Raw genomic sequence first — 11,729 nt, forward strand, 5'->3', positions numbered from 1 at the left:
GATTCACAGGAGACCTTCTGACAGAAAACAGATCAGTAGTCACCAGGGGCTGGGGATGGAGAGACAATTTAGGGTGATTAAAGTGTTCTGCAACTTCATCGTGGTGGGGGCCACACAGTATGTCAAAACTTATTAAACTATGGGACCAGCAGATGGCATAATAGTTAAGTCACTGGACTCCCACATAGTTGACTGTGGTTCAAGTCCCAGACTTGGTGGCTTAAACTCACGCCAGATGCGTGTGTGTGCATGCCCAATATCCCAGGAGAAGACGGGATTGCTGCATGGCAATGCTCCCTGGGGGATGATTTCTTGCTTTCTGTCTCTGTCTCTCCAGCAAGCATATGCACCCTATAGCAAAAAATCTCCCCTAAAGTAATAAAAAACTTACTGAACTACGTACTTAAACAGATTAATTTTATTGTATGTAAATGAAGCCACAAAAGGGTTGATTTTTTAAAAAAATGGTATATATGGAGACCCCGCCAACGAATCACTCCAGTCACCTTCGCAGTGTGCCTGCTCTGACCTCAACGTGGCTTCCGCTGGTCTGCAAATCCTGGGGATGGTCCTGGCACTGCTGGGTTGGGTGAATGCACTGGTGTCCTGTGTGCTGGGGTCCAGCCTCGGCAGGGGTGGGTTGACTCATCAGAGGTGGTGCAGGAAAGGAAGACTAAGGCCTCAGTGCCTATTTATGCACGTCCTAAGTCGAACACTCCCCAGAGATTGCTCTCTGTAGAGTGACAACTGTTAGGAATCATTGTGCCTTTTTATTGAAAATGTGATATATGCAAGTAAATGGATGAGGGGCTACATGTTTTAATTATTAGTTCATGAAGTTTTAACAATAGGGAACATAGGTTTCATACAGGGTTGGATTAAGGGTGGGTCTATTGCGGTTCTGCAATTGTTCATCTGATGTAGGCGGGTCTTTATGGAATGCAGTTTTGTGATTACTGAGCACGATACTGAGAAAAGAAAATCTCAAGTATAGATATTAGTTCTTATGGATCTCAATAAAGAATGATACTTATATAATTTCATAGAGATCTAAAACTTAATTTAAGGACTCCTATTTTTTTTTTTTTTGGAGAGGTTTTTGCTATAGGGCGCGTGCGCTCGCCAGACAGACAGAGACATAGAGACAGAAAGCGAGAAATCACCCCCCAGGGGGGATGGTCACGCCGCAATCCCTTCTCCTCCATTCTCCTCTCGGGATCTTGGGCACGCATGCACACGCGCCCGGCGTGAGATTTAAGCCACCGGGTCCGAGACGTGAACCGCGGTCAACTACGTGGGAGTCCAGCGACATAGCCATTACGCTAACTGCTGGTTCCCAAGACTCCTAATATATTTTAAAGGGGTGAAATTATTGTTCACTTGGTGAGGGCGGGGACAGCTTTTTCAACTGGCGGTAAAGTGACTAACAAGTTAATGAAGAACTTTAAGGTGGGTTTGTGGCATACTTAAGCATTCTATTGTGCCTGTGGCACCACTGTTATGTATTTTGTTAGCTACCATGGGGCGGGAGGGTCCTGGACCAGTTCTGGCCTAAAAGGTTATTTTTAAGCTTATGTTAAATATGCCTTGAAGTACCTTCCAAAGGTCAAGATTTCTGTCTAGATGTGACTTCAGCACACCCTCTATTGTGACCACAGGGATGAAGCATTATAATTAACAGTAGTTGGTCAGGGCAATGGGGAGCGGTCGGGGGACTTTCGGGAAATCTTATCATATACTCAGAATGTATAAGAGTACTATGTAATTCTTTTAAAGTAGTGTATCAGGGAGTCAGAGTGGAGTCGCTTCCCAGCAAGGCTACCTCAGTCTCTGGAGCATACAACAAGTGGCCTTGTCAACATGCTGAGTCGACCCAAGATAGGTCAAGGGGTTTACAGCAGCAGCCTTGCCAACGTGCTGAGCTGACCAAAGTTGTGCTCAAAGGTTAAAGACTTGAAACAGATCCTGGGGCCCCACTGGGTCGGACTCCTCCACCTGTGCCCTGCCGCTGTGGAAGGTGACTGCCTTCACTGGCAACAACATCGTGGTGGCCCAGGTGACATGGGAGGGACTGTGGATGTCCTGCATGGTGCAGACCACCAGCCAGATGCAGTGCAAAGTGTGTGACTCGGTGCTGGCGCTGCCGCAGGACCTGCAAGCTGCACGCACCCTGGATGTCATCGCCCTCTTGTTGACCCTGCTGGGCCTGCTTGTCTACCTGGCAGGGGCCAAGCACACCACCTGTGTGGAGGACAAGGACCCCAAGGCCTGCTGGTACCTGACTCCAGGATCATCTTTGTCATCTCTGGGGTCCTGACCCTGATCCCTATCTGCTGGACAGCCCAGCCGTCATCCGGGATTTCTACAACCCACTTGTGCATGAGTCCCAAAAGCAAAAGCTGGGGACCTCCCTCTACTTGGGCTGGGCGGCCTCGGGCCTGGGTGGGGGGCTTCTGTGCTGCACATGCCCCTCTGATGTGCCCTGGGGCCCCAGCACTGCATGGCCCGCTACTCAGCATCTGCTCCACAGACCACCTCCCAGGTGCTTCCCGAGCACCCCACAAAGAATTATGTCTGGGCAAGCAAGGACAGAGGTGAGGGCTGGAGCCCTCCAGAGATGGGAGGTTGGTTGTTTGTTTTCTCTTTTGATTTTGCTATTTGCTGTTTTTATCTGGGGGATTATTTTTAAATCCACTTGATAACTGAACCATGAAGGTGATTGAGACGCCCACCTGGGCCCTGTTGTCATTCTCACTTTGGGTGATGGGGCAAAGAGGTGATGCTTGGGAGTTTCTGGATCTTTCTCCACCCTGGACATCTCCATCTCAAAGCCAGCCCAGAGCTCTGGGACCAGTGTGAGGATTGTTTGCCATCCTGGCCTTTGGGACAAGATGCCTGTCTCCGAGAGATCCTGGTGCTGCCAGGACTGGGCTTGCCAGAACTACAGAGACAGTGCCTCCTTCCTCATCGGGCCCTTGAACCCCCTAGGGACTCTGAAGCTTCTCCTTACCCCTGCAAGAATGAACAATGAGTTAGCAGAGAACTGTCCATCCCCTAGCCACTGGCCCCTTCACCCTGTTCCTGTGTCTATCCTCCCCGAGTCGGGCCCACTGTGCGGTGTATAGAAGACCCTCACTTCTGCCTCTGCACATTTCTGCTCACACTCACATATTTTTGCTAAATAAAACATGTTTGGTTTTTAAAAAATGGTATATATGTACATAATCTTGCCAATCTTGCTAAGTTTTCTCAAACCAAGCAGGTCACTGCTTTTGCTGTGCCACTCTGCATAGGCTGTTGATTGCTGGGTGATAACCCAGGTTACATAAAAGGGTGATAAATGGCAACCAGCTCTTCTGTTGGTATGGAGATCATTAGGGAGTGGTGGAGAACATGGCCAGTGGGAGAGCTCATGACTCTCCTGACACCAAGGGAGGCCATAGGCTCAGTGCTGTGGTACCCTGCAGTTTTTCAAGCTGGAAATCTGGTTGTTAGTGCTGTTTTTGAAATTGTTTCTTCTTTTAAGCTAATCAAATTCTAAATGTTAAAGTGCTATGCATGCTGAAAGCAAATCAGGCCTGAGGGTGGCAGATCGTGTCTCGGCTTCCTGTGTGTGGCCCTGCTGTGTGGCCTCTGCAGCAATGGAGGCTGATGTTGAAGACGGGTAGGGAAGGAAGTAGGATGAAGCATGTTTTTGCTTCAGCACAATTCAAAGACATTTCACCCAGAACTGAAGACAGATAGTTGCAGACACCACTGACTGATTTTCATTTCTTTCTTTTTCTTTCTTTCTCTTTCTTTCTTCTTTCTTTCTTTCTTTCAAGAGATTTTTGCTATAGGGCACGTGCACTCACTGGACAGAGAGACAGAAAGTGAGAAATTGCCCCTGGAGGGGACAGCCATACCTCAATCCCTTCTCCTCATTCTCTTCTTGGGATTTTGGGCATACATGCAAACACGCCTGGCGTGAGTTTCAAGCTGCCGAGTCTGGCACTTGAACTTCAGTTGGCCATGTGGGAGTCCAGTGACATCACTGGACCTGACACTGCTGACTTCCTAGAAACATTCTAACTAGCCCCTCATTCTCAGTTTGAGGCCCCTGCCTACCCTGTAGCCCTTTTGTAAGGGCCATCTTCCTTACCCACAGAGAGGTCTCTGGAGGACACAGGCAGGGAAGGGAGCTCCCAGCCAGAAGGAGCTCTGTCTCCACTCTGGTCCTTCCTCCTGCCCCTGCTCTAGAAGTTGGCGTTCTTCAGGCTCAGCTCTGGTGCTCTACACACTTTCCCCGGCATTCTAATTCATCACATACATCCACAAATACAGATGACACCCACATTTCTATCTTCAACCTCAGAGTCCGGAGTATCCAGCTGTGTGCAAACATCACAAATTCCAAGTTCAAACCAAACTCATTTCTTCCTCTAAATCTAGCCCCATACCCAGTCTATTTCATCTCCATAAATGGCAACGCTATCAAACTATCTGTCCATACCAGAAACCCAGGCATCTTTTCTTTTTAAAAAAAGATTTGGTCCAGTCTGGTAGAGCAGTTGGTTACAAACTGAACCACAGTGCTGGAAGCCACAGGGTCAACTGCAGGTTCAGATCGCAGGCTGGCTTGAAAACACGCTGGTGCATGCATGTGCATTTAAGATCCTAAAGAGCTTGAGGGGCAGCACAAGGGAACTGTGGTGTGACAAGACCCAGCTGAAGGTACCTCTCTCCCATGTGTGCGATTCTATCCTGAATAAAAAAAAAATAACTTAAAATTTATCCTAAGTATAAAAAACAAATAAATGAACAAAAAGATTTAAGTCATTTTAAAAAATGATCATGCAACAAAATGAACTTTTTAGGGGAAGGACTGTGCTGTTCTGTGAATTTTAGCACACATACAGATTCCCGTAACCACCACCACAATCAAGATAAAAAGCTATTACAGTCATGTCTTCCCTTTACCCCTAACCACTGACTACCACAGAACTGTTTTCTATCACTAGAGTCTGAACTTTTAAAGAATGTCAAATAAATGGAATCAAACAGTCTGTAAGTTTTTGAACTGGCTTCTTTCACTCAGCATAATGTATTTCAGATGGGACCAGCAGTTAGCATAATGGCTATGCCGCTGAACTCCCATGTAGTCGACCACGGTTCGAGCCCAGGACTCGGTGGCTTAAACTCACGCCAGGTGCATGTGCGTACGTGCCCAAGATCCCGAGAGGAGAATGGAGGAGAAGGGATTGTGGCGTGGCCATCCCCCCTGGGGGGGGATTTCTCGCTTTCTGTCTCTCTGTTTCTGTCTTTCTAGCGAGCACACGCGCCCTATAGCAAAAACCTCTCAAAAAAAAAAAAAGTTATTGTGAATATCATGTTTGTTTTCCTTTATTGATTCCCACTGAAATCAATATAAGTATTTAAGTTTGTATGTGTGCATGTCATAATTTATTTATCCATACATCTACTGGGGGACATTTGGGACATTTAAACAATTATGAATATAGCTGCTCTATACTTTTACATACAGGTTTTTGTGTAATCTTTTGTTCTGTAAACAAAAGTTCTCACTTCTCTAGGTTAAATACCTCGGAGACAGATGTCTGAGTCATATGGTAACTGTATGTTTAACTTTTTAGGATACCTCAAATGGTTTGCCAGAGTAACTGGACCATTTCATAGTCCCTCCAACAACATATGAGAGATCTAGTTGCTCCACATCCTCGTCAACACTTGGTGTTGTCAGTGTTTTATTTTAGCCATTCTCATAGGTGTTTTGTGGTCTAGAAGCCATGCTTGATGCCTTCTCCTTCACTGCCCACCAGGGCACCATCAAGTTCTATTGCTGCTAACTCCAGAATGTATTCTGTGTGAGTCTGCTTCTCTTCAACTCCATGACAACCATCATATCTCACATGGATAACTACGAAAGCTTCTAGTCTGGTCTTTCTTCCTGTCATCCGCATTAGGTCTGGCCACAGACAGAGGGAACTTTGAGGAACATAACTGGATGTCACCGCCTTAAATAAAACCTTTCATAGATTTCTTCTAATCCCCTCTTTGTAACTTTTAAGGCCCTGCACCATCTGGCCCCACTCTTCTCTCCACCCCTCTGAGCCCATCCCACCCTCACTGACATCACTCTGTGGGTTTATCCTTCTCTCTGATCCTCAAGCAAACCCAACTCTTAATCTTTGCACACACTGGTTCCTTCATGCTTTATGTGGCTGGTTCACCCACTTCTTTTAGATAACATTTCTTTCCAATGTTACCTTTTTTTTTTTTTTAAAGGGAGAATGTCATTTTTGTTCAAAAGAGATTTTTGTTCTGGGGTGCATACACTTGCCAGAGAGCCAGAGAGAGACAGAGAGAAATCACTCCCCAAGGGGGATGGCCATGCTACAATCCCTTCTCTTCCGTTCTCCTCTAGGGATTTTGGGCATGCATGCACATGTGCCTGGCATGAGTTTTAAGCTGCTGGGCCCAGGGCTTGAACCACAGCTAACTACGTAAAAGCCCAGTGATGCAATCATTATACCATCTGCCAGTCCCTCCAATGTCACTTTTTTAAAAAATTGCCAGAGGATGTGTGGGCTTGAGAGAGAGAAAAAGAGAGAGAGAGAGAGAGAGAAAACTTCCTAATGGGGCATGGTCATGCCACAATCCTTTCTCCTCCACTTCTCCATCATATCAGGACTTAGTGCATACAAAGAAGGTTTTTTTAAGCCACCAGTGTTGTAGAGTGCCATGGAATGAACGACCACCAAAGTCAAATTAAGTTTAAAGGGAGTCTTTATTAGCTGGTCAGCGACTACAGCCTGAGGCTCAGAGGCCGAGTCAGAACTGCAGCCCCAGCCAAAGTTTGGGGTAGCCTCTTATAGGGCTCGGTTGCCAGGTGTGTAGGATTCCTATGCAAAAGCAGTCACAGAAGCTGAATCAAGCAGGTTAATTATTTCTGAGGGGAGTGGGGTTTCCATGCAACCAGTTACATTGCTAAACAAAGAGGTTTCAGGCTAGTTAGCAAAGACAGTAGCAGGTACAGGATTTCGTCCCGGATGCGGTTTTAGCACTCAGTTTTCTCATGGGAAGAGCAAGCAGGAATACAGAAGCAGACAACCATGTCAGGGGAAGGGTACAAAATGGAAGAACATTTGTTCATGAGCAAGATCTAATATGCAGCCTTCCACACCAGGGCTGGGATGTGAACCACTGTCGTCCATGTGGGACCTGGCTGTCTCCACTATGCTATAAGGCCAGTCCCCTCCAATGCACTCTTTAGAGAGCCCTCTTATCACCTGGTCTCAAATACCAACACAACCCATGATCTCGTACTGTACTATGACTCTTTGTTTTACATATTTGTATGTTCATTTGTTTAATATGACTCCTCCAACTAGGCTGGGAAGCCCAATACCATGAGTCACCATGTCTGTTTCCCTCATTACTATGATATATACCCAAGGGACTGCCTGAAACTGTGCCTGGCACAAAGCCGGCACTCGGTATTTGATAAATGAATGAATAATAAACTCTTACCTTCCACTATTATAAATAACACTACGAGGAACATTCTTTTTTTTTTTTTTTGGAAAGGTTTTTGTTATAGGGCACGTGCGCTTGCCAGAAAGACAGAGAGAGACAGAGAGATAGAAAGCAAGAAATCATCCCCCGGGGGGATGGCCATGCCACCATCCCTTGTCCTCCATTCTCCTCTCGGGATTTTGGGCATGCACGCACACGTGCCCGGCATGAGTTTAAGCCACCGGGTCCGGGACGCGAACCACGGTCAACTACATAGGAGTCCAGCGACATAGCCATTACGCTAACTGCTGGTCTCAAGGAGCATCCTTTGACATAAACGTTTGTGTACGTGTACATTTCCTAAAAGCAGCACTGCTAAATTAAAGGGCATCTACATTTGAAGTTTTGGTAACCACTGACAGATTACCTTCCTCATCTAAATCAACCCTTTCTCTCTCAGCAGTCTGTAAGAACTCCATAACTCTGCGAACAAGGGGAATATCATATTTTCCTTTTTTGTAAAGTTGGCATTGAAAAGTTAGTAATTTAGTGCATTAGTTCAGGTTCTCAAGAGAAACAGAACCAATCAGATGTGTATTTACAAGGGATCTTGAGAAAACATCATGGAAAAGAAGCATTAAAAAACTGCCTGGGGGACCAGAAGATGACGTAATGGTTACGTTGCTGGACTCCCATGTAATCGACTGCAGTTTGAGTCCCGGACCTGGTGGCTTAAACTCACACCGGGCATGTGTGCGTGCATGCCCAAGACTCCAATGGGAGAATGGAGGAGAAGGGATTGAGGCATAACCATCTTCCTGTGGTGATTTCTTACTTTCTGTCTCTCTGTTTCTCTGGCAAGTATATGCACCCTATAGCAAAAATCTAAAAAAAAAAAATTCTAGAAAAACATGCTGGACATGGGTATGTGCATGTCCAAAATCTCAAAAGGAGGGAGAAACAGAGGACAAGGGATTGCAGAGTGACCGTGTGTGTGTGTGTGTGTGTGTGTGTGTATGTATATAATAGGATAGTGGTCTTTTACCTTGTTAATGAGAATTTTTTCCATAAGTTCTATGATTTTATGTGCCTAAATGTGTCTTTTTTTAAAAATGACTTTCACCTTTATGTTACACTAGGAAAAAGTCTTTTCATTTACAAAGTTTAAACAATGACATTTGATCTTTTTTTTTTTTTTTTTGAGAGGGTGTTTTTTCACTATAGGGCGCGTGCGCTCGCCAGACAGACAGAGAGAGACATAGAGACAGAAAGCGAGAAATCACCCCCCAGGGGGGATGGTCACGCCGCAATCCCTTCTCCTCCATTCTCCTCCCGGGATCTTAGGCACGCACGCACACGCGCCCGGCGTGAGTTTTAAGCCACCGGGTCCGGGACACGAACTGCGGTCGACTACGTGGGAGTCCAGAGACATAGCCATTACGCTAACTGCTGGTTCCCGACATTTGATCTTTAATTTGATTTTTTTTTTCATTTTTTGGAAAGGTTTTCGCTATAGGGCACGTGTGCTCACCAGAAAGACAGAGACAGAGAGACAGAAAGCGAGAAATCACCCCCCCAAGGGGGGATGGCCATGCCGCAATCCCTTCTCCTCCATTTTCCTCTCGAGATCTTGGGCACGCACGCACACGCACCCAGTGTGAGCTTAAGCCACCGGGTCCAGGATTTAATTTGATCTTTAAAACATCTGTCTTTTTACTTTTGTTATCTAATCGTAATTCTTCAAATGTATAGTCAACTGTCCCCAAACTATTTAGTATTATTTTTTGTTATTCTTTCATGCATTGATTTGAAATGGGTTTGAATCATGTAAATAGAAAAGATCCCCTAAATGTGATAGAAAGCAACACAATTACATCACTTTTATTCATCCTAATTAGCAAAAATGTTAGAGGCAAATCTCCAGTGTCGGAGAACGTGCATGGAAGTGGGTACGCTCCTACACAGTGGGTGAGAATGTAAATTACTGAACGTTTTCAGATGGTAATATAAAAATACCTATCAACAAATTTGAAGTGCATCTTCTTGTCCTACCAATGATATGAATTATTTATCTACAACTCCAACTTGCCGAAATACTCACACCTGTTCAGGTAGATACATGTGGGGTTGTCGGGAAAGTCATTGCTGGACCAGCTCGGCTTGAACACGTTTCTCTGAGTGCGGAAGGCTGCGGATTAGAAATAGACGCAACAACAAACACGCAAAGACACACAGGTATAGAAAAGCGAGGATCGGGTGGGCACAACTTCTCTGATGGAGAAGTTGCGACCAGAACCAGCCTCGGGTTTATTCTTTTAAAGGGCAGAGAATGGGGGAAAAGGAAAATGGGATGTAAAAGGAATGGGGAAGAAGGAAGTGGAATGCAAAAAGAAGGGAGGAGAAATTGGGACGCAAAGCCAGTTGGTTTTGGATGTAAATCAACTGAAGATGTGAACAAGACTGGCGCCATAGAATTTCCCTGATCCTTCTGGGGGATCTGATAAAGGCTTGTTACATCCTTTAGCCTGATGCTGGGCACTATGGCGTACTGGGTATCAACAGGTATCAGTTGGACAACCACTGACAGCAGGCAGGTACTGTTTTCCTCTGTAGACGCTTCTCAATAGCCCAGCTAGAGTGGCTTACGGAAGCGCATATCTGCATGTGTCTTCAGGCCACGTGTTTTAATCACATGTTTTCAGATTGGCTGCTCTCCACAAGTCATGACGAGTTTTTCTATGAAAAAATAGGAAAATAGGTCATGATTTCCCCAACCACCTAATAGACAGGTAGGTAGGCAAGAAAATAGATATTCTTCGAAGCACTGTTTATTACTGCAAAAGAACTGGGAACTATGCAAATTAATCCTAAATGGTACATAAATAAGACAGTCCCGAAACAAAATTCCACATAGACATTACAAAAAAATCTAGTAGACCTGGGGCCAGCAGGCAGCATGGAGGTGAAGGCAGCTGTATCCCACAGCTGACTGAGGGGTTCAGGTCTCAGACCCGGTGGCTTGAAAATCATGTTGTGTGTGTGTGTGTGTGTGTGTGTGTGCGCCCAAAATCTCAAGAGAGGAATGCAAGAAAAGGATTGCAGCATGCCCATTCCTTTACAGGGTGATTTCTCTCCCTCTCTCTCTCTCTTTCTCTCTGTCAAGTGCGTGCACCCTCTAATTAAAAATAAATAAATAAATAAAATAAAGCAGCCCTGTACATACTAACATGACATTAAAAGATCACCAGGGCATATTGTAAGGTGAAAAATGAAGTATCAGAACAATATGCACAGTGTGAGTCCATACATATTTTTTTTTTGAGAGGTTTTTGCTATAGGGCGCATGCACTCATCAGACAGAGAGAGAGAGACAGAGAGACAGAAAGTGAGAAATCACCCCCCAAGGGGGATGGCCACGCTGCAACCCCTTCTCCTCCATTCTCCTCTTGGGATCTTGGGCACGCACGCACACGCGCCCGGTGTGAGTTTTAAGCCACCAGGTCCGGGACTCAAACCACGGTCGACTACGTGGGAGTCCAGCGACATAGCCATTACGCTAACTGCTGGTCCCGAACCCATACATTTTTTAAGTTATATACTTGTATATGTACATACATGGGTATAAGCAAAATGAAGGTTACCTCTAGGAAGGGAGAAGTGTCAAGGAGAAGTGAAATGGTATTTCACATTTTACTTCTGTACTGTTGGGTTCTTTTATTAAAAGATATATCTGTGTAGTCTGCAATTTTTTTTAAAGAGAAATTTTTGCTGTAGGGTGTGTGCGCTCGCCAGAGAGACAGGAAATGAGAAATCATCCCCCAGGGAAGATGGCCACGCCGCAATCCCTTCTCCATTCTCCTCTTAGGATTTTGGGCATGCATGCACACATGCCTGGGTCTTTTAAGCCACCGGGTCCTGGACTTGAACTGCGGTCAACTACGTGGGAGTCCAGTGACGTACCCATTACGTCTTCCGCTGGTCCCTATTCTGCAATTTTTAACGATTAAAAAAAATTATCATGGAAGAACATTCACCACCTTGATTCTGATTGAGCTAGAGCAGATCATGGGGCCTAGGGACTCAGGTCACTGTGAGGTTAGCTGCAACAACTGGAATATATCATTTAACATGCTCGGGGCTCCCAATGCCAGTCCCGGGAGCTGGGGAGCGAGGCTGTTAATCCACCCCCAAACCTCAGGCACTGAAAGCAGGAA

At 45.6% G+C, this 11,729-nt stretch overlaps 1 pseudogene; it reads left to right on the top strand.

Annotated features, from left to right (window-relative positions):
• LOC102474006 (claudin-6-like) overlaps positions 1 to 11,729 on the top strand; it is a 22,841-nt pseudogene that overhangs the window by 4,581 nt on the left and 6,531 nt on the right.

This window comes from Tupaia chinensis, unplaced genomic scaffold (assembly GCF_000334495.1).
Source record: "Tupaia chinensis unplaced genomic scaffold, TupChi_1.0 Scaffold149922_1, whole genome shotgun sequence".
Lineage (NCBI taxonomy): Eukaryota > Metazoa > Chordata > Mammalia > Scandentia > Tupaiidae > Tupaia > Tupaia belangeri.